At 41.8% G+C, this 21,945-nt stretch overlaps 1 pseudogene; it reads right to left on the reverse strand.

The window, feature by feature from the left end:
* Positions 1-2,826: 2,826 nt before the first annotated feature.
* LOC144255039 (bcl-2-like protein 13 pseudogene) lies at positions 2,827-3,462 on the reverse strand (annotated as a pseudogene).
* Between the last annotated feature and the right edge of the window lie 18,483 nt (positions 3,463-21,945).

Here is a 21,945-nt window from a genome sequence, read left to right on the forward strand (position 1 = left end):
TGTTTTTAAATCTTTTGGGTATAGATCAAGGAATAGAATAGCTGGGTCAAATGGTGGTTCCATTCCATGTTTTCCAAGGAATCTCTATATTGCTTTCCATATTGGTTGTACCATTTTGCAGTCCCACCAGCCATGTATGAGTTGGGAATCAACCTAACAAAATAGGTGAAAGACCTCTACAATGAAAACTACAGAACAATAAAGAAAGAAATTAAAGAAGACCTTAGAAGATGGAAAGATCTCCCTTGTTCTTGGATAGGCAGAATTAATACTGTCAAAATGACCATACTATGAAAAACACTATTCAGATTTAATGCAATTCCAATCAAAATCCCAATGACATTCCTTATAGAAATAGAAAAGGCAGTCATAGAATTCATCTGGAAAAATAAAAGAGATCCAGAGTAGCTAAAGCAATCCTTAACAAGAAGAGCAAAGCAGGTGGCATTACTATACCAGACCTTAAACTATACTACAGAGCAATAGTAACAAAAACAGCATGGTATTGGCACCAAAATAGACTGGTAGACAGAATAGGGGACACAGAGATTAACTCACATAATTACAGTTATCTTATGTATGAGCCAAAAACATACACTGGAGAAAAGATAGGCTTCTCGTGCTGGAAAAACTAGAAATCCATATGCAACAAAATGAAATTAAACCCCTATCTCTCATGATGCACAAAACTCAACTCAAAGTGGACCAAGAACCTAGGAATTAAACCTGAGACCCTGCTTCTAATAGAAGAAAAAGTAGGCCCCAATCTCCATCATATCAGATTGGGCTCCTACTTCCTTAATAAGACACCTATAGCGCAAGAATCAAAATCAAGAATAATAAATGGGATATATTCAAACTAAAAAGCTCCTTCTCAGCAAAAGAAACAATCAGTGAAGTAAGGAGAGCCTATAGCTTGGGAGCAAACTTTTACCACTTGCACATCAGACAAAGCAATAATACCTAGGGTATATAAAGAACTGAAAAAAAAAAGCAAATAACCCAATTAGTAAATGGGCCAAGGAAATGAACAGACACTTTTCAGAAGGTGGTATACAATCAGTCAACAAATATATGAAAAAAATGTTCAATATCTCTTGATATTAAAAGAAATGCAAAATAAAACTACTCTGATTTCATCTCACTTCACCAGAATGGCAGTTATTAATAATACAAACAATAATAAGTGTTGACAAGGATGTGGGGGAAAAGACTAAGATAAATCTGAGATGAGTTCTTATCAGCATGTGTGCCTTGCGGAGTGACACTCAGGCATAAGAGGACATAGTTGTACACTAATCAACCTGAAAATGATGCTGATTCTCAATTGGCACCCACTGCTTTGGGTCCTTCTTTCTCTGGCACTTGGGTTGTGAGGAATTCAGGTGAAGAAGCCACTGTTCTTGACCTATGAAGGCCAAACAAACTACAACCTTGACATTAGCCTAAGTCTTGAAAGTCAAGCTTCCTTTTCCAACTTTTTATTTCAATGATATTTATAATTGATAAAATATTTACTATTTTATTTCAATAACTCAATTGGTTCTATAAGCCCAAGCGTGACAATCCTCACATCACAAGAGACCTGCAGTGGAGCTGCAAAGACCAAATTCAGATATTGGGGGGAAATATAGCAACCTAGGGGAATACAGTGAATTTTTGTTATCAGGAGTGCTGCTGGCAAGTTACCATAGGGAAGAGAATGATCACTGACCAAATAGCGATCCTCCAGTAGCCAGTTAATGCATTGTACTTGCAAGTTAGGGAACCCTAGGTCTGTGATGTTATCTTCTAGATATTTTTTGAAGGGAACCCTAGGTCTGTGATGTTATCTTCTAGATATTTTTTGAAGGGAACCCTAGGTGTGTCATGTTATCTTCTAGATATTTTTTCAAAAGTTTGTAAAGGTAGCACCTCTCCAAGAAGGAGCTTTAGGGCATTTCAGGGGCTTGTCAGAGGTAGCAGGGACCTCAGGGGTGCCCTTTCCTTGGAAATGGGATGAAAGAGGGTGTGGGAGAAAACAGCAGCAGTGTGATACCTAGGAGGTGGTGGGATGCTCAAACTACAGTATGAGGGGAGGGGGTGAAGAGCCAAAAGGGAGCAGCTCTGAAACATCATGGCCATCAGGAAAGAGGAAGCTCCAAGTGGATTGATGGCTGGCAAGCCCACAACTGCAGAGCTCACAATTAAGCCCTCTGCACTGGAAATTTCTACCCCCGAGTTTCCTAAATGAATCCTCTTCCTCTAAAGCCATAGCCCTCAAAGGAAGCTGATTTTACCTACAATGGACATTTGGCAATGTTAGAGACACTCTGGGTGTCCTCACCAGGAATCAGTGCTCCTGGCATCTGGTGGGTGGGGGTTGGGGTGTTGCTGACCATCCTACCATGCACAGAACTACAACAAGGAATTCTCAAAATGTCCATAGCACCAAGGCAGAGAAACCCTGTTCTATAGGGAATATTTTACTCATTAAGAGTCTGAATCTAGCATGAGCCTAGGTCCTTGGAATTGACAACCAGACCAAGATGAATGCCCTCTATGTCCAGCCCTAATATGTGGATCCCACTGCTGCCCTGTTAAGTGGACACCCCCAATCCTCCCAGGGGGTTCCACAAATGCCCCACTGGTAGCTTCCAGTTCAAATTCCAGCAAGGACAGCTCAACCTTAGACCCTCTTCTTTCTCTCCTGAAGCAGCAGCTAGTACTTTTTCAAAGCCATAAGACTCCAATTGCCACTGCCTGGATGTCCACAGCAGTGCCCCTTCAAACAGCTGCATAGACTTGCCCTCAGATGACAGCCAGCCATTGGAGGAGGACTCCTTGCTAAGACTGCCTCCTCACAGAGATCTCCTTGTCACTTGGCAGGGAAGAGGGCACCCCCTCCTCTGCTTCAGTAGGTTCCATGGCTGCTGCTTTCACCTCTTCTTCATCAAGTTCCACAAACAACAATGGTGCAGGGCAGGCTTTCTCAGCTTGCAATCATTTCTGTGTCATGTTCCCTCATCCAGCTAAAAAGTGGCAGTGGTGTGTGGAAACAGGGAGCAGGGGCTCTGGGGAATGCCTCTTGCAGCTCCCTGGCTGGCAAGGCAGCCCTGGCAGCCTCCTCAGTGCCCTCAGGTATCTCTTTTTCTTTCTATGCACAATGTCAAGAGTTGTTCTCTCTCCTCTCTCAAGCTCATTGCTCTCTAAACTTTTGACTTCTTCAGCATCCATTTCGATCTGCTGCCAGGACTCAGGCTCTAGGGACACTGGTAGGCTCTCTGTGTGCCAACTCTGGCTAGCTGACAGCAAGACAGGTGGGCTCTCTGACTGCCAAGTTGTCACAGTTAGAGACTCTGGGGGACTGACCTGTCCAGAGTTATCACTGGGCAGGATATAAATGTCATTGCTGTCTTCTGCAATGACTTCAGGGTATTTCTCCTCATCAGGCTCAAGACTAAAGACGTGCCCATAGTAAAGGAGGAGAAAATCCAATACAAAGAATGGTCAATATTGTAAAAATAGATGTCAGGTTGGAAAATATTTCTTTCATGAAGTTCTGGGAATAGATACATTGTTTATATCTGCACAGTTTATGGATTGAATGCATTTATTTGTAGGCCATGTTGAGTAAGAATTTTTGACAGTACTTTGAGAGGTTTCCTGAAAATTATGAACTAAAAGTTCACATGTATTCAATATAATTCATATAACTCTATTTCAGTAATGAATGCAGGACAGCAGAAGAAACAAGGCAAGATCCTGTTCTCAGAGAACCTATTGCTTAATACAGTATGAAAATAATGTTATATCCAAAAGGCCAGTAAGACTACAGATGAGAAAAATGAGTTCTTTTGGTGGAGATGAAAGAACATGAGGGATGAAAGAAAGCTTCACAGTGGAACCAGCAACTATACTGGACTAGAAGACAGGATGGTTGTTTTGATTATTTATTTGTGGTAGTGGGGAATGAACCCAGGAACACTCTACCATTAAACCACATCCCCAACCTGTTTTGCTTTTTCTTTGAAGACAGGGCCTCACTACGTTGCCCAAGTGGCCCTTGAACTTGCAATCCTCTTTCCTCAGCCTCCAGAGTCACTGGGATTACAGGCTTGCACCACTGCATCCCAGGAAATACTGTATGAAAAGAGTAAGAAGATTTTGATGGCAAAGGTCATGTGGAAGACACAATACCAGCAAAAGCATAGAGCTGTGAAAAAGCTGGGAGAGTAAGCCAACCTGTTTAATTAGTGCAGATGTGCATATGAAGTACCGAAAGCTCAGCTGGGACAGGACCACAGAGGAACCTGACAGAGAGCTAAAAACACTGGGACTTATTCAATAGGTGATAGTTCATCACCAAATACAATACAAAAGTAAAACAGAGTACTTGCCTGGCATGTACAAGGCCCTGAATTTCATCCCTAGCACACAGTAACCAAACCCAAATAATTTTAGAAACCAAGAAAATGTGTACAAGCTTCAGTCAGGCACAGAGACAGAAACCCATAGAAGGCATGAGGATCATTTGGAGGATCACTTGAGCCCAAGAATTCAGGTAACAGATCCTATGTCAAAAATTAAATAAAAAGGGAAATAAACTTCAAAATTAACTTTTTAAAAACCCAAACAGAACAATTAAAAATAAAAACAATTTTAACTAATTTTTGTTGTTGTTGCTGTAGTATTAGGGAAGAAATCCAGGCACTCTGAACATGATAGCAAGTACTCTGGCCCTGAGCTACATCCCTAGCCCTATCCTGTCCCTTTAAATTTCATGATGGGATCTGGCTAAGTTGCCCTGAGTTGCATAGAGTTCTGAATCCTACCTGAGCCTCCTGAAAAAACAGGATTACAGGTGTGTTCCTATTTTGTCATTCTAATACCAGCAGTTCAATGACAAAGTTATACACCACTTCTAACTCTGAAAAGCTGCTGTGTTCCTAATTCAATCAATATTTCTATTGTACATCAATTAATTATTCCTTTCTTCTGCCTTCTCATTGCACTTTGAACATACCCACATGTTGGTGGATGCAACATTGCACACAATTATTCTCTTCAACTAGGCCTGAGCTTAAAAGGGCCTATGTTTTATTCAATGTTTGTATACTCCATCAAACAGGGTGCATAGCACAGCATATGCAATTAAGGCATACTGTATAGTACAACTAATTTCTTAGGGACTTAAACAGCATCATATATATCACCCATTAACCTTTAGAAAATTCTTATGAGCATAAATTCTTATATAAAATGAGTGATTTCATTAGTAAATTAGAATTACTTCTAGATAATCTGAAGAATATGTGGGAAAAATTTCTCTAAGAACATGTCTTTAGGCAAAAATAAAGTCTAGTGTGTCTTTCTACTTATCCATGAAAAAAAAAAAAAAAGAATATGAGTTGGGCTGAGTGGGGTGGTACACACCTGTAGTCCCAGCTACTCAGGAGGCTGAGGCAGGATGATCACTTGAGCCCAGGAGTTCAAGACCAGCCTGGGCAACATAGAGACTCAATGTCAAAAAAAGAAAAAGAACACGAGTTGGTGCTACTAATATTCACTGCTCCACAAACCAGAACTCCACCTTTGATAATCCACACAGATGCTTAAAACACACATAGAACTGACTCACTCTCATACGACAGAGAAGATCAGCAGTTATGCCTGAAATATAGGGTTGGAACTATATGACAAAGTCCAAGTTTGATGGACAATGTCCATGGTTGAAGTAATAAGGGTAAATTAGGATAAAATCACTTTTTTTATCATTTGTTTCCATTTTTGGTGTTGGGGAATGAACCCAGGGACACTATGCCACTGAGCTACATCCCATATCTTTTTTTTTTTTTTTTTTTTAATTTTGAGACAGGTTTTCACTGAGTTGCTTAAGGTCTTGCTAAGTAGTTGAGGCTGGCCTCAAACTTATGATCCTCCTGCCTTGGCCTCCTAAGTCACTGGAATCACAGGTGTGTGCCACCACATTCAACAAAAAAAGTGAAGAATTATCTCAAATGAGATGATGCAAAACAATTCAGAGTGTATAACAATCATTTTTCCCTTTCAGTTTTACTACTTCATACAATAGTCAGAAAATTGGCTCACATCTGCATGGTTGGAAAATGTCATCTCTTTATGAAAACAACAATGCAGGACAGTTTCTACTTTGTCTGCCAGTTAATTTATTTAAGTTGCCCAATTTTATTCAACTACCTAACAAATAAGCATAAAGGCCAGTCTCAGTAGATGTTGTTATCTTCAATAGATTCAATCATTTATAGCCTGAAAATGTGGGCTTTTTCTCTTAAGAGCAGTAAATCATCATAGGGCTTTTCCTCTAATTTTGCTATTCTGAGTTCCAGAAGAGTGAAGAACCCTTCCTGTGAAATTTAAAAGCAAAAACTGTCAAGTACTCTGTTGGATTATTCAATTGTTTGCTAATTGCTTAAAGACAGTTGGTTTGCTAAATGACACTGAAGAAAATCCGGGACCCAAGTGGCACTACTTAGACCAATTGTTTCTGAGGAAAGAAAATTATAGAACAGTATTTATAGGTTAACTATTAAGAGATGGTCGACACTAATACTGTGCATTTTTTAACGTGTCAAATACATAGTCCAAGAGTTTATAAACTAAATTCATGTATTATTACCTCTAAGAATAGCATTACAAGATATCCCCCTTCCAAGTTACTTGTGACAGCATTTCAAGTGGAAGCAGTCTTGTAAATAAAATTTCTGTTAAGCACATAATTTAAGGAAATTTTTACTGAGAAAAAAAAAATCTTAGTCCACTGGTAACAGAAAGTATCAGTTTGTTGGATTTAAAATGTTTCCCTTTGGGGGGGGGGCTGGGGATGTGGCTCAAGCGGTAGCATGCTGGCCAGGTTGCATCCTCAGCACCATATACAAACAAAGATGCTGATAACTAAAAAATAAATATTAAAAAAAAATCTCTTTAAAATAAGTGAAATAAATAAATAAATAAATGCAAGGGTATAATGCTAAAAATTTCAACGTATTAAGTTAATGGCATACCTTGCTTTAAAAAAAAGAAACCCAAATACATACCCTCTGTACAAGAAAATTATAAAATTTTGGATGATCACGCTACATAATATAGAATGAAACTGGTTAAAACTTTTCCTAATTTATTTATTCTGTTGAAAGCATTAATTTGTGAACTAATGTTTATGTTTAGTTCAGCTGCATTTATGGCAGGTATCATTTTCAAATCCGCACCCATTTTTCCTGAAGTGTAAGAACTCAAATTTTATTTTTAAAGGTCAACAAATTATAGAGCAAATTAAAAAAAAATTTTTTTTTTTAGTTATTGATGGACCTTTATTTTAATCATTTGATTATTTGCGGTGCTGAGAATTGAACCCAGTGCCTCATAAATGCATGGTTAGCACACTACCAGTGAGCCACAAACCCAGCCCGCAAATGTTTTTAACTATATTTTTTCCTACTTTATACTTATCAGTTGCAATATTAACAGAGGGCTAACGTCTATGGGAAAAGTGAGCTCCTCTTGGTCAAAGGCTATTCCCCTCCCCGCTCATTTGTAGCCTCCCGGACCAGGTACTTCGAGATGTCCTGAGATGGGAGGCCTGGTTGTAAGTGGGTCTCAGGACAAGTGGGAGACTTCACAAGGGTTAGCTCCGGCAGCGGAGGGGGCGGGGCTCCTGGCGCCTCACCTACAGCTCCGCCCCTCCCCGGGGCCTCTCTTCCCAATCCTGACGGGGCCGGGGGCGAGAAGCCAGGCAGGAAAGGCAGAAGGCTCAGCGCCAGCGACAGGAGGGAGGCATGAGGTCCCTCACGACTTCGGAGCTGCAGCCACCGTGGCCGTCTCACGCTCCCCGGGAACCCTGCAGCCGTTGCGATCGCTACCACCTGCCCAACTACCACAACCGCCGCCGGCGCAGGCACCACGTGGGCGGGGCGCCCGTGGCGTCATCACGCCTCACCCTCCTTGGCCCCGCCCAGCCCCGCCCCGAGTCCTGCCGCGCCACCGGGCTCCAGGCCTAGGAATAGATGGCGGGGCCCTCAGCCTCGCGGCGTTTCTGAAAGCACGCCAGATCGGAGCCAAGCGAAGCCGGATGACTCGGAGCGGCGGTGGCAACTCGGCGCTCAGCCTAGTCGAAGGCGCAGAGCGTACTCACACAGTCCTGCGGACACGAAAGCGCTGTGCGAGGCAAATCTAGCGGGCACCTGGCGCCGTGTTTCATTCAGGTAACTGAATTGCCCTGAGTTTCTTTTCGTCAGAGCCCTGAAAAGAGGATAACAGTAGCCATCCATTTAAGGATGTAGATAGACTGTCTCTAAACGGAGAGTGGTCTGAATTATCTTTATTCCCTGCCTCCTAGTGCTCATTAAGAATAGTTTAAAATGCCTTCAAAATGAGAGGAGTTGAGAGTCATCATTTTACAACTAACCTCCCACCATCATAATTAAACAGTTTACACTCCCTCACAATCCTGTTAAGGTTTCCTGTATTCACATTCATTCATTCATTCAGAAAATTCCACAGTTTCATCCTGCTCATGTTCTCTAATTTTTTCCTCCCAAGACACACTTGGATCGTTTTAACTCCTGGGTCTGCTGTACCGTCTCCCCCTTTGTACTGCCAATATGATGAGAATTCTTAGAGAATGTGCTGTCATACAAGGTAACTATATAGCCACCATGAGACAAGCACCCTGAAATATTTCATTTCTTGTCTATCCAGGTACTTAGCCAGGAAAAGCCATTCTTTAACTATTTTTCAAGACCTTTCTCATCTCAGCCTTAAAATCCAATGGAATTTCTCTTGCTGGATTCTGGACTTGCCTGGGACCTGTCCCTCTTTCTTTCTTTCTTTCTTTCTTTCTTTCTTTCTTTCTTTCTTTCTTTCTTTCTTTCTTTCTTTCTTTCTTTTTCAGTTTCTCACTTTTGGAATGGAAGTATCTGTACTGTATAGTGATTGTTTCTGGAAGCACATAACTTGTGTGCTTCACAGGTGGAGAGAAATTGTGGAACTGTCTTACTTCACCATGTTCACTGAAGTAATTCATATGACTGAATCTTACAAATGCAAAGTCAAGCTAAAAAAGAGAAAATACAGAAATATATGTAGAGTACAATTTCATGAATACACAGTTCAAAAATCAGTAAAACTGAATTATGTGTACAGAGAGGCACATATACATGGTAAAACTCTAAAGAAAATGAAGGACATTATTACCATAAAATAGAGGATGAAGTCCAGCATTGTGGTGTGGACTGTAACTGTAGCCCCAGTTACTAGAGAGCTGAGGCAGGAGAAACTCTTGAGCCCAAGAGTTGGAGACTAGCCTGGAAAATATAGCAATACCCTATCTCAAAAAATAAAATAAAATCCAAGGTGGTGCTGTGGGGAGCAGTGAATGAATCATTGCTTTGAACTGCCCTGGACAGCTTGGGATATTCTGGTGCAAAGGTGCCAAGAAAATTGCCCTTTCCACCTTGGGAAAATTTCCCTTTCCACCTTGGAAATTCTGGTGCGAAAGTGCCAAGAAAATTGCCCATTTAGGGTGGCCTCTGTTAAGAGGAAAAATTCTGCGCCAGTCTGGGGGACTTATTAGTTCAGTAGCCTTGGGTTCAAAAGCAAGAGCACTTGACCACTAAACTGCATCTCCAGCCCATTTTACTTTTCTTTTGAGGCAGGTTCTTACTAAGTTGTGCAAAGAACTTGCAGTCCTCCTGCCTCATCCTCCCCAGTAGCTGGCATTACATGCATGTGCCACCATACCTATTTCACAATAGAAATGCTCTCCAATAAACAGAAAACAAGTACTTTATTTATAACTTGTAACAAGCATGGAAGGAAATACATCTCACGCAAACACAAGTCAGTCGTAAGCCATCATACTTAACTATAGCACAGGTAAAAATAAGAAAGTATAGGTAGCCAAATGTCCATGTATTCAAAGGCAAGCCTCTTCAGCCTTTTTAATGGCTAACAAACTTGGTCATCTGTTTCCCCAATGGATAGTAATATCCTCAATATAATTTAAGCTCCTAGAACACATACATGTTTGTTTTGCCTACAACACTATCTCTAGCACTTAGCAGATAGTAGTCCTCCACAATCACTAAACAAAGAATAATGACAGAAAACTAAAAACAAATGAGGGTGATGTAAATAAGCACAGTGTCTAGGCATCTAGAGTGACATTAAAAAAAAAAGCAACAGAAGGCATAAAAACATGAAAATTAGTAAATTGGGGTTGGATGCACATGACAGAAAACTTCAAAATAACAATGCCTTAAGTAAGTTAATTATTTTTCTCTCATATGAGAGAAGAATGAAGGTATGTAGTGCAGAGGAAGTGTGGCATCATATCATAAGGATCCAGGCTCCCATCTTTCTGCTTTGCCATTCCCAGTTCATGGGGTCTAATCATAAAAATCACCTCAGGGTTCCAGGACAGCCACAAGTACTTCTGTTATATGCAGGAGCAAGAAAGAAGTGAAGAGCAAACTCTTCCCTAATGTGGAAATTTCCAGAACATTCATCCACTTCAATTTACATCTCATGGCCAGAATGTAGTCATCTATTCAAATCTAGATATAAGGAAAGTAGGGAAATGGAGTATTTTATCTGAATGGCTAAAACTTGCATCTGTTCATAAGGGAGGTGGGTCAGGTGTTTGAAGCCCATTTGGGCAACTTAGAACCTGTATCAAAATAAAAATTTTAAAAGGGAGTGGGAATATAGCTCAGTGATAGAGCACTTGCCTAGCATGTGTGAGGTTCTGGGTTCAATTTACAATACTGAAAAAAAAATTCTCTACCACAGGAACAATTTGATCAGGAAACAAATACAAATAGACTAACCAATAGTCATCAAGAGTTCTTAAGTGTGGCATAATCATGATGCAGACAATTGCAATCATAAACATTAATGCAGATCCTGAGACATTGAGAAATGTTGAATTATCTGGGCCAATCTTCTTTTTAAAAAAGTGAAGATGTATATAATACACTTCATGAAGATGCCTATCCAAAATATTGAATATTAAAAATCCAGAGCCTATAGATGAGCAAAACCTAGTATTCACAAATTTAGTCCTAGGTAGCTAAGATTTTGCTACAATGTATTAATATATTTTTTAAAAGATTGATCTGAATTTTTCCCTCAGAATTTGCACAAATTCAAATTTCAATATATATATATATATATATATATATATATATATATATATATATATATACACACACACACACACACACACACACACACACACATACTCCTTTTAGGAATCATTCACAAGAAAACATGGAAATATAAGAATATCTGCTTTCACCCTGAAGAAAATCAGCACAGTAGTAGCAATACATTTGCATTGAATTTATTCAATGAAAAGTGTAAATTTAGTTTGACAAATTTGCTTTAGATAAATTTGGATATTTCTCTCAAATGCCAAAAACACAGTTCATGTTGTAAAACAGATGGCATATTCCTTCTTGAATTCATATGCTTATTAATGAAAAAATCCTTTGGTTATATAAATAAAGGAAACATTATTTAAGAAGCCAGAAGAAGAACACCAAGTGCCATGGATTGTACTAACACGATACAATAGGTTGGACTGCATTGCTTTAATTCTAGTAGCTACTAAAATTAAATGTATCATGTACTCTGTGCTGAGATATTCAATTTTCTTGTCCTTTCTCATTTGGATACAATATGACTGCTATAGAGTCAAAGAGAAGATGGAAAGAAAATTTCCCAGGAAATATGCACTCACATTTTGCTGGTCAAAGTTGAGTCATGGGGCCTGTTCATTCCTCTTCCATTGGCAGGATCCAGTTGGCTGTCCAATTCATCAACAAATCTTTGGGGTCTATCTTCAAAAGTTAACCAAATCCAACTTCCTCTCTCCAACTTTCCATTTCTTGCTCACCTCTCACCCAGATTAATATAATGGGCTTCTAATTTGTCTTCCTATTAACATTTCTGACCCCTTTAGTTTTGACATAAATGCCATCAAGATCCTTTTAAAACTTACCTAGGTGAGCTGGGCATGTTGATCATACACCTATAGTAATTCCATCTACTCAAGATGCTGAAGTGGCAGGATCCCTTTAGTTCAGGAGTTTGAGGCCAACCTGGGCAACATAACAAGACTTTTATCTCTCATGGTTTTGATCATTAATGTCCCCTGAAGAGCCCATGTGATAGTCAATGCAGGAATGTTCAGAGCTGAAAGGATTCGATTATGAGAACTGTAACCTCATCAGTGGATTAATAATCTGAATTGACTACTGTGTCTGCAACAAAGCATTAATACAAACCAATTGCAGTATTATTGTAAGTGTTGAGGCCTGTGTGACTGAGCCCAGAAAGTTGAACCTGCTCATACTGATATAGGAACTCTGGGCTGAGATCTGCAATTTTCTTCTCCTTTCTCATTTGGATACAATATGGCTGCTACATTGTCAAAGAAAAGAGGGTGTAAAAGAAAAGTTTCTAGGAGATGTGCCCTTGTATTTTGTTGGCCAAGGATGAGACATGGGGTCTATTCATTTCTCTTCTATTGGCAGGATCCAGTTGGCAGAGCCTCAGTGCTTTTCTATCCGTGGGCCAGGATGCTATAGGATCTTTGGCTTTGGCATAATCCACAGGGCAGCTCATAATATCTCAACTTGAGCTTTTGTGTTGCTGTGACCAAAATACCCAAGAACAATTTAAAGGAGGAAAAGTTTATTTGGGGCTCAGGGTTTCAGATATCTTGGTCCATAGATGTCTGACTGTTCCTCTGGGCCCAAGGTAAGGCAGCACATCATGGAGGAAGATCCCAGTAGAGGAAAGCTGCTCAGCTCATGGCAGAGTCAGGAAGCAGAGAGAGGGGGGAAGAGGAAGGGGCTGCAGGGAAGATACACCCTTCTGGGACATGCTCCTGGTAACCCACCTCCAAACATTTTTGCATTAATAAAGGAACTTTTGAGGAATACTCATATTCAAACCATAAGGAGAAGGGAGAGAGAGAGGAAAGAAGGAAGAAAAGGAGGGAAGAAAAGAAAAGAAAGAGGAAAGTAAAAGGGAAGAGGAGAAAAGGAGAGGAGAGGAGAAGAGAGGAAAGGGGAATTAGTCAGAAAGAAATCAGACTTTGAATAACTCACATTTTGGAAGTGATATCCCAAAACTTTTGCTGATTTCTGTTCCTCAGAAGCTACAGGGCAGGGGCTACAGTCTTTAGGCACCAGGAGGCTGCAGATACTAGGACAGTTGTGTGGTACCCATCTCGTGAGAGGAGGCAATTAGGCCAATTCTAAGTGTCCTATGGAGTTATTAGAAGATTTATACCGGAGGAGGACAATCTCTGAATCTCAGTCACTTCACATTTCTTGTGGTGTAGAGTGGGAAACATAACCAAGAGGGTAAATGGCTTTCCCTAGATCTCACTGTGACCCAGGTCTGGATTGAATTGTGTGTCACTCTTTGTCTCTCCCCTTCTAATGACTATTTCATCTCTTAAGTTTGTGTGTCAAGGACTTATGACTCCTGCCTTAGGGTTTCACAGGTAATATAGGTACTTATGGGCACATACACCTAACGATATCCTTGGAAGCTTATGCTAGAATGACCCCCAGGGAGCAGGTGTGAAGACTGGGAAGGACCTAAGAGGCACAATGAGTTGTCTAAGGTCACACACCTGGAAAGAACAAGGGGCTGGGTCTGAACTCAGGTGTACCCAGTACCCAAGCTCCCCAAAGCTTGGGTATTGGGTACACACAGGCCTGCCAGAGGGAAGGTGGGCTAGGCATAATAGTGTCCACTTTTACATGTGTCATGGGGAGATGGGGGAACTAGCATCCCAGGGATTCTTTGGGGCAGTCTTGTGTCAAGAAGAGAATCAGGTAAGGAGACCCCAAGAAGTAACCTCACTTCTTTGACAATGGACCTAACAGAACTTGAAACCAAGCACCCACATTGCAGAGCTCCAACTAGCTCACTTGTCAAGATCTCTTATAAAGTCTCCCAAATCACCAAGGCTCAGGCCTCAGAAAACCACTGAGGGGATACCTCACTCACATTAAGATACTGTGTCAGCCCTTGCCTGGAGTCTCAGAAGTGACACAGAACAACCCAGGAAAAGTCAGCACAGACCAGCCCACCACTCTATTCCCTGCAACAGCCCCAGAGCCATCCCAGGGATGTGTGTGTGTGTGTGTGTGTGTGTGTGTGTGTGTGTGTGTGTGTGTGATTACGGACAAAATATTTTTGATGCTATTTTCACTTCACTAGTAATGAGTCATTTTGCAGTTTGCTACTATTTACTTGTTAGAACTGTCCCTTCTTGGTCCTACCATAGGATGAAAACAAATCAACCCCAACCCTGGTTGAACCTGTAAGAGTGGGGATCCTGGAGATAGGCATGGTGGAGAAGCTTGCAAACCACTTAGTATTTAACTGGATCAAGGACCCCTTTTTAATATCCACCTTCCCACATACCTCCTGAAGATTCACCATCACCTAGCAGGTGCTAGACTTGCTGTATAAAAGGTGCCACCACCTCCAAACCCAGGAGAATTTGCTCCCTCCTGACTGGGTCTTGGGAAAGCCCTGCAGTTCTCTGAACCCTAGACAAGTCTGTGGAAATGGGTTTTCATAGGAACACCATTGTAGGGTGTTTTGAGGACTCTCCAATTGGGATGAGCCCTACAAGTGCTTGTGCCAGTCTAGCTAGCCCTGTGGAATGTGCTCCCTGGGCTGTGGGCTTCTCTTTGTGATTGTCCCCTCCCCTGCTTGCTGAGGCTTAAGGCAGAGAGCTTCCCCAGTTGGAAAGAGGTTGAGAACTCCCTCTGGGAGGGACCCCAACCTACATGTAGCCAGAACAGTGATCTCTGGGGTATACTAAGAGGCCCTGAGCCAATGAGATATCTGGGAAGGAACTGGTTGACTTCATTCTTTGCACAAACATATGAAGCACCTACTATGTGTAGGCACATTTCCAGGCACCTAGTGTATCATTCAGGGAGCAATACTGTTGTAGAGACAGATGAGGCCAGACACCAAGGGAGTAGCAGGACGCGGATTTATTTATTGATTGCAACCAGGTTCAGAGGGAAAAGCTTTCACTATAATCAACCAATCCCCCTGAACCCCAAGTTCAGGAAGTTTTAGAACTTTATACCCAGTGTATAGGGGGAGGGGCTCAGAGGCTTACAATCTACAGAAGTTTACATGACAACTGGTTTTCTTTTCTTTTTCTTTTTTTTCTTCATCTTCTCAGCTCCCAGCTCAACCCAGGTTTGACAAAAATAACCCTAAGGACTTTCTCTTTCCTCTCTCTGTGAAAATCAGTGCCTGAGTTTGTTTTTGTTTTATTTTGTTTTCTCTCACAAGCTGCCCTTCAAGGACCTAACTCTGAAATGCAAACACCTCTGTGAAGGCCTTGGGTTAGTTTTTCTTATTACACTGTGTTTCTGCAGGCATACCTCCTGCCTGAAAATTCTTTTTCAGAAAGTCTGCTGACAGTCTAAGAAAGATTATGGTGGGGTCTCTGGAGAAGCTTAATTAAGATTTTCTGTGGAGGAGGGGGTGCCACTACATTATACAGATATACTTTCCACTTGCTCCTGGGTTTTCATTTCAGTTGGGAAGTCAGTTCCACTAGCATCCTGGCAGGTGTGGGGCACAGGACATTTAAGGTGACACTTCTGGTCCCCTCTAGGTATGAAATCTTCCACCCACATTGTGAGGAGAATAAACAAGTAAAGAAGTAAATGGACTTGGGGTCAAGAGGGAGGGCTCCTGTCTCCAGAGTTTAGACACTTGGGAGGCTGGGGTAAAGGAGAGCTGGGCAAAAACAGGGGTTCCGCACTTGTCTGGATTTATACTAGAGGGCTGAGGTCTGAGGCTTCACCTGCAGGAAGAGGAGAGAGACAGCTGTAGGTGGGGCCCTGGGCACACAGAGGGAAGAGGGGAGGCTGGGGGCTCAGAGCCAAGTCCCGTGAGGACCCATCCCTGCCATAGCTCATCCCAGCCAGTCTTGCCAACATCATCCTGGGTTGAGGCTGGACAAGAGGTTATAGGCCTCACACCTCTGCCTTCCATGCCTATGTGATGTTGTGGGTACAGGGGCTGGAGCTTCTTTGGGAGGCAGCAGTATTCTGAAAATTGGAAAGGCTCAGGGAAAGGGAGTTATGTTCAGGACCTTTTCTTCTGAGCACTTGAGCTTGAGGAAAAGGAACAGTCAGTGATACCAGCAACACTGGAGGAAGGGTCAGATATGGCACCATCCCCAGAAGGATAGCATGAGCCACCAGAGGCCATAGAGCCATCTATGAAGCAAAAGGTAGCTCAGTCCCAAGCAGCCAGGCCAGAGGACATTCCACATCTGGCAGCAATTATTATAACAGCTGTGGACAATGAGGCAGCTGGGGCCACCTCTATTGAGACAGCATCTCTCCTTCCGATAGCTGCTCTTCTAGCCATGGGGGGTCTAGAGCTTACAGGTCTAGAAACAGTCAAGCCAGACCCAATTCCACCTAGGGCAGCACACCTTCTGGCTGTCGTGGATCTAGAGCCCTTTCAGGCACCTCTCTCAGTGTCTTCACTCAGTGCTGACCTCTCCACCACTGCTGTCCTTCTCCTCCCCTGCAGAATTGTCTTTTTAATTTTTTTATACACTCCTTTTTCCATGCTTGGAATATGCTTTTAAATATTCTTAAGAAAATTTAATTATTTCCTCATTTCAATTGGCATTCTGAATCCTCTTGGCATGCTGCATAAGCACTGCACCAGCACTATCTAGCTGCAGCCTGGATCCCCAAGCAGAGTACATGGGGCCTGTGGGGAGGACATGCTCAAGCCTCCTGGAGGAGGTGAGACAGAAGCTCCTTTGTATGTAGAAGACAAATGTCAGGAGGCAGGTGTCAGCACTCAGGACACTCAGGACACTTGATGTCACAGGCCTAAGAAAGTGAGCTGCAGGTCCTGTGCAGTCCCAGAAGTAGGGGGTGTGGATGGCAGGAGCTGGGGTGCTGCATGACTCAACTGGGGGTGGAGACAGGCTTCCTAAAGGAACTTCCTGAAGACTTGGACCTGCCCAGCATAGGGAACAGAGTAGGCAGAGGTCAAAGCCCATGGCAGAAATGGGCTGGTAGCAGGGTAATATTAGCAGGAATGGCCTAGGATCAGTTTCCCTGCAGTGGCATCTGTCTCCACTGCCCCCCCACCCCCGCATGTGATTTATGGTACCAAGTCTTCTGAAGACTCTATAATAAAGATGGAATGAGCACACCATTACACTGATGAAAAAGCTAAGGTTTATGAACAAGCCTCCTCTGCCCTGTAAGGAGACAGAGCTAGGATCTAAGCCCAAGCCTGTGAGACTCTGTGGGGCCCGAATGACAAATGGGATGCACTGAATGTCACAGGAGTGACCTCTTGACTGTGCACTTCCTGAACCTTTGTTTCTGAAGAGAGAAGCCTTTTCCTACCCACAGATACTTGGAGAGCCAGGGTCTAGGACCAGCCTTTCCCCACCCAGCTTCCAGCCCAGGCAATGGGGATGGCTCTGTCCCCTGAGTTCAGCGAGGACAGAAGAAAAAACACACTAGTGGTATTTGTTTAAAAAAAAAAAAAACTGCTCATTAAAGTACACCCTTGGAGCATGGTGTTTACAGCAAGCAACATCCTGTTTAAGAAAAGCAAGGATTGGAGGAGAACTGCACATGTGTGTGAAAACTTCCACTCAAAATTGGGAACATTTTAATACCAAAGAAAAAACAATCTGTGCAAAACCCTGCCTAAATAGCTCAGAGATCTGGACTAAAGTGTTGTTCTCAAACTGCAGCAAACTCTGGTGTAGATACATAGGTGTTTAGCTTTTTCAATGTGATTTCCTTATATTTAAGTCAAGAAGAATCATAAGCAATTAAAAGGTATGATGGTGATATAAGGGCCCATGTCAATCACTGTGTCCAAAATCAAGTGGCTAAATGCACTTTTCCTCTTTCCAAGAAGTCCAGGCTTTGATAACACTTGGAAGTTCACAAAATGCCAGAAGCCACTGCATATGTCCTATTAATAGCCTTCCCCACATGCCTAGAATTGGCCTCAGAAAAGAACAGATACCAGCATAAAAGATGAGTACACAGTTAGACTTTTAAAATTCAGCAGATGAAGTGGTTGCCCTTCTGAGGACATGGTCAAAATAAATACAAGTACTGTTAACCCAACTCATTGGGTAGAATTAAAACAAACAAGGAAAAGCTTCCGTTTATGACTTGATAGTGGCCTGTTCTTACCTGAAAGCCATTGCCTAGAACAGTTTGGAAGTGTGGTAATGGGTGTTGGATCCATGTCACTTTAAACAGTAAATCTCTTGTGGCTGCAAATGTGATGTTTTGTGCAGGGTGCAGTGGTGCACACCTGGAATCCTAGCTACTCAGGAAGCTGATACAGGAAGATCACAAGTTCAAGGATGGACTTAGAAAGTTCAAAGCCAGCCTTGGCAACTTAGCAAGGTCCTGTCTCAATATAAAAAGTAAAAAAAGCTATGGATATAGCTTAGTGGTAAAGCACCCCTGAATGCAATCACCAATACCAAATCATTATCATCATCATCATTATCATCATCATCATCATCATCATCATCCAAGTGCTGTAATTGCGGTTCAGTGGTAGAACACCCCTGGTTTCAATACTTTCTACCTCAAAAAAGAAAATGAAACAACAATGTGATGCTTTGGAGGAAGCATGTGCACAAGAGCAATTAATTATTAATAATGATTTCTTTTTACCAGAACAGTTTTCTGTTCCTTAAGAGTTTAAATTCATCAGAAAAGAAAAACCTCTCTATATTGGTCAGTATTCAACACACAACACACTTTGTCTGGTCATCAAGCCCATGTGACTAGAAAGTTACAAACACAAAAAGTAAACAGATGTTGACCACAGTATGGAGCCTGCCATTTGAAAATAAACCTTCCAGGGATGTATTATTTTCAATATTTTGGAGTGGACTTTTTAAAAATAAAGATGTATATCGGTGGAAACAAGTTGAGTCACATATATACCTACCTATACACTCAATCATACATGCATTATTACAATCAGATTCTCACTAGGTGGGAGTTTCATCCAAAAGAATCATTTGAATGCAATAGGCAAATCTAATGAAAATATCTCAAACAGGAAGGAATCCCAAACTATTTTTTAATCATTCATTTGATCATTCATGACATCTTTACCTTCCACTGCTAAATGAATACAGTTGGCTGCCATTTTGATACAGCTCATAACAGTCTGATACATTCTCTTGAGTAAAAAGCAAAGTTATTACCCCCTCTCTCCAAGCTAACCTAAAAAGTCTCCATTGTATCAAAAACAAAGGTCCCAATGTTGAACACATCCCAGCCATGGAAACTTGGTGTATCCTGAAAGTTGATGGATTTTACTCAGATAACATATTATATTCCCAGTGTGGATATAACTAAGAGATGACTTTAATTCAGCAAATGTTTTCCAATTGTTTTCAAAATATGGTTCTAAGTGATAGAAACTCCTTTGCTAAAGATGAAAAGCTTCCTCCTCTTAAAAGCACTTGGCATATCAAGGTCCTGCAGAATATTCCAAGCACTCAGCAGGTCAGATCCTCCCTGACCTCAGCTCTCAGGATCCAGTATCACCTGGTGCTCCAGGATGCTTTGGGGGATCTCAGTTCCCACTCCTGGTAACTTCATTGGCTGTGCTGACTGGGAACTAGATACATGGAGCATCCTTTCTATGTGATGATCAGGTTTGCAGCACCTGGAGTCAAATCAAATAGTGTGTATTTACAAAGATGATAAGACTGATGATCTGAAATGATCCCCCTTAAGTCAAATTTATCAGGTTGCCACATAAATAGGAAGGTGAGCAGACGTTTATCTTTGAGTCTCCCTTTCTTTCCACCTTCAATATGTTCTTCCCAATGCATGTGCATTGCTTCTGGAGAAAAAAAAAAACAATTCATAGACTTGAATTTTGGTCCTCTCCCCTGAAGAAGAGTAGATTGGCCAAAAGATAGACAACAGGAGGGAAGAGGAGGAGGCAGAAGAGCTCACAAAGATAAAATGAGCAAATCACAGCTGTAGCAAGCAGAGCTAATGGAACTTCATCCAGAAAACGGAAATACCTGCTGTTAAGTAAAATGCTTTGTTAACTTAATTACCATTTAATTCCAGCATTTGGGGGAGATGAGAGCATTGGAGTCAATAATAAACTGAGCTTAATCAAGGAATGAGATATTAATGTGCACTTTTAATCTGGGGGAAAAATAAATGGAAGGCTACAAAGCAGGAAAAAACAGGGCTAGGCAAAAGTAAATTATTTCCTTTGGTGCTACTAAATAATTCATGTGCATAACACAATTCTCTTGCTTAAAATCATCAGAAACAAATGCATTACTCCAGACTCTTCACAGGGAAGATGTACTTCAACTTCTTTTTCTGGGAAAGGAGGCAGCAAACCAGCAATCTTAAAATGTCAAAACTTTTGTTTAAAAATGTGTATTAAGTTTCTTCTAGTTGCACAAAGACCATCCACTGAGGGGAGCAATATCACTATAAAAGGTCCCCTCAGGAAAGGTGGGAACAGGGTAAGACTCATCTGAGTAGCTGCTACTCTGCACCTATGACAAAGCCTTGCAAATATCCCTGAGAACAACTCCCACCTGAGCTACAATGAAGCTGCTATCTTGTCCTGTGGCTTAAACATCAACATGGGGAGGACCCTGGTGGAGTGAACCAGGAAACACACAAGCCAGCTGGGGGCTAAAGCAAAGATAGGATGTATTAATGTTTTAGGAACACGACAGTTTCCAACTCTCCAGGGAGTCCTCTTGATAAAGGAGGTAACTATAATGTAATGATTGAATTTCATTCTTCCCTGCTATACAGTTGGGCTCTATTAGCAAAGCAAGAATTGACATTCTGCTATGTATGGTAAGGGAAGGGTTTATACTTTGAAGTCATGGGTCAGCTGAGCAAGATGTGTCTGGTCAATCCTCCTGGTTGTGATCTATGAGCGTAAAGAGGCCAAGTAATGCCTGCAGGTATTCCCCACCTTGCTCCACAATCAGACCACAGGCTGATGGCCTCAGTAGGGGAAAAGGAATAAAGGGGAACAAAAACTATCGAACGGCGAAGACAGAAAAATGTGTCATGGTGCCACATGCCCCTGGATCCCTTAGCATTTGGTGATGATCCCAATGTCAGGTTGCCTACCCTTGCTTTTGAGCAAAACCACTCAACACATAAATCAAGAATCCTAATGGGAAGTCACCAGTACTGACAGCTCTTCTGTACCCACAAGACCTCTCATTCAGCATCTTGTGGAATACATAAGCTGCAATTAGAAGCCCTGGATATCACCTTCCTTAGTTTTCTGTAGTGGAACATGCCTACACAGTACTTTAGAGAAATCAGAAAAAGGCTGTGGTGAGCAGAGCACGGGCAGCACTCTGACATTTGCAGCCTCCTGCTCCAGTCTGCCCTTGTGCAGTAAGCACCTGGTACAATTGTGTGCAGAGAGCCTATTAGTACTGCTTTTCAGGGTCACAAAACAGAACTTGACTTTAAGCCAGAATAACTCAAAGTATTGCCTTGCTTCTCACACAGAAGACTTTAGGAAATTTACAAGTTCTTATGCGTTTTCCACAATCAGTAGTAACATGGGAAGCTAGGCAAATGAATAGCCATCAGAACCATGACAATGCAGGAAGGTACCTGAGCGCACTGGAGCAAGCTCTGGCATGTCGCAGAAGCTCAACTAATATTTGCAAAAATTTTATATACACAAAGCATTTTTGTTTTCCTTAGGAAGCAGCTATTCTAATAATGGAAACACCTCCTGCGTACACAGACCTCACAGATGGGGGGTTATCAGTAATGCCAGGTGTCAGTTCTGGCATAGAGCATTTTGCTGAGATTTCATATGAGA

This window comes from Urocitellus parryii, chromosome 5 (assembly GCF_045843805.1).
Source record: "Urocitellus parryii isolate mUroPar1 chromosome 5, mUroPar1.hap1, whole genome shotgun sequence".
Classification (NCBI taxonomy): Eukaryota; Metazoa; Chordata; class Mammalia; order Rodentia; family Sciuridae; genus Urocitellus; species Urocitellus parryii.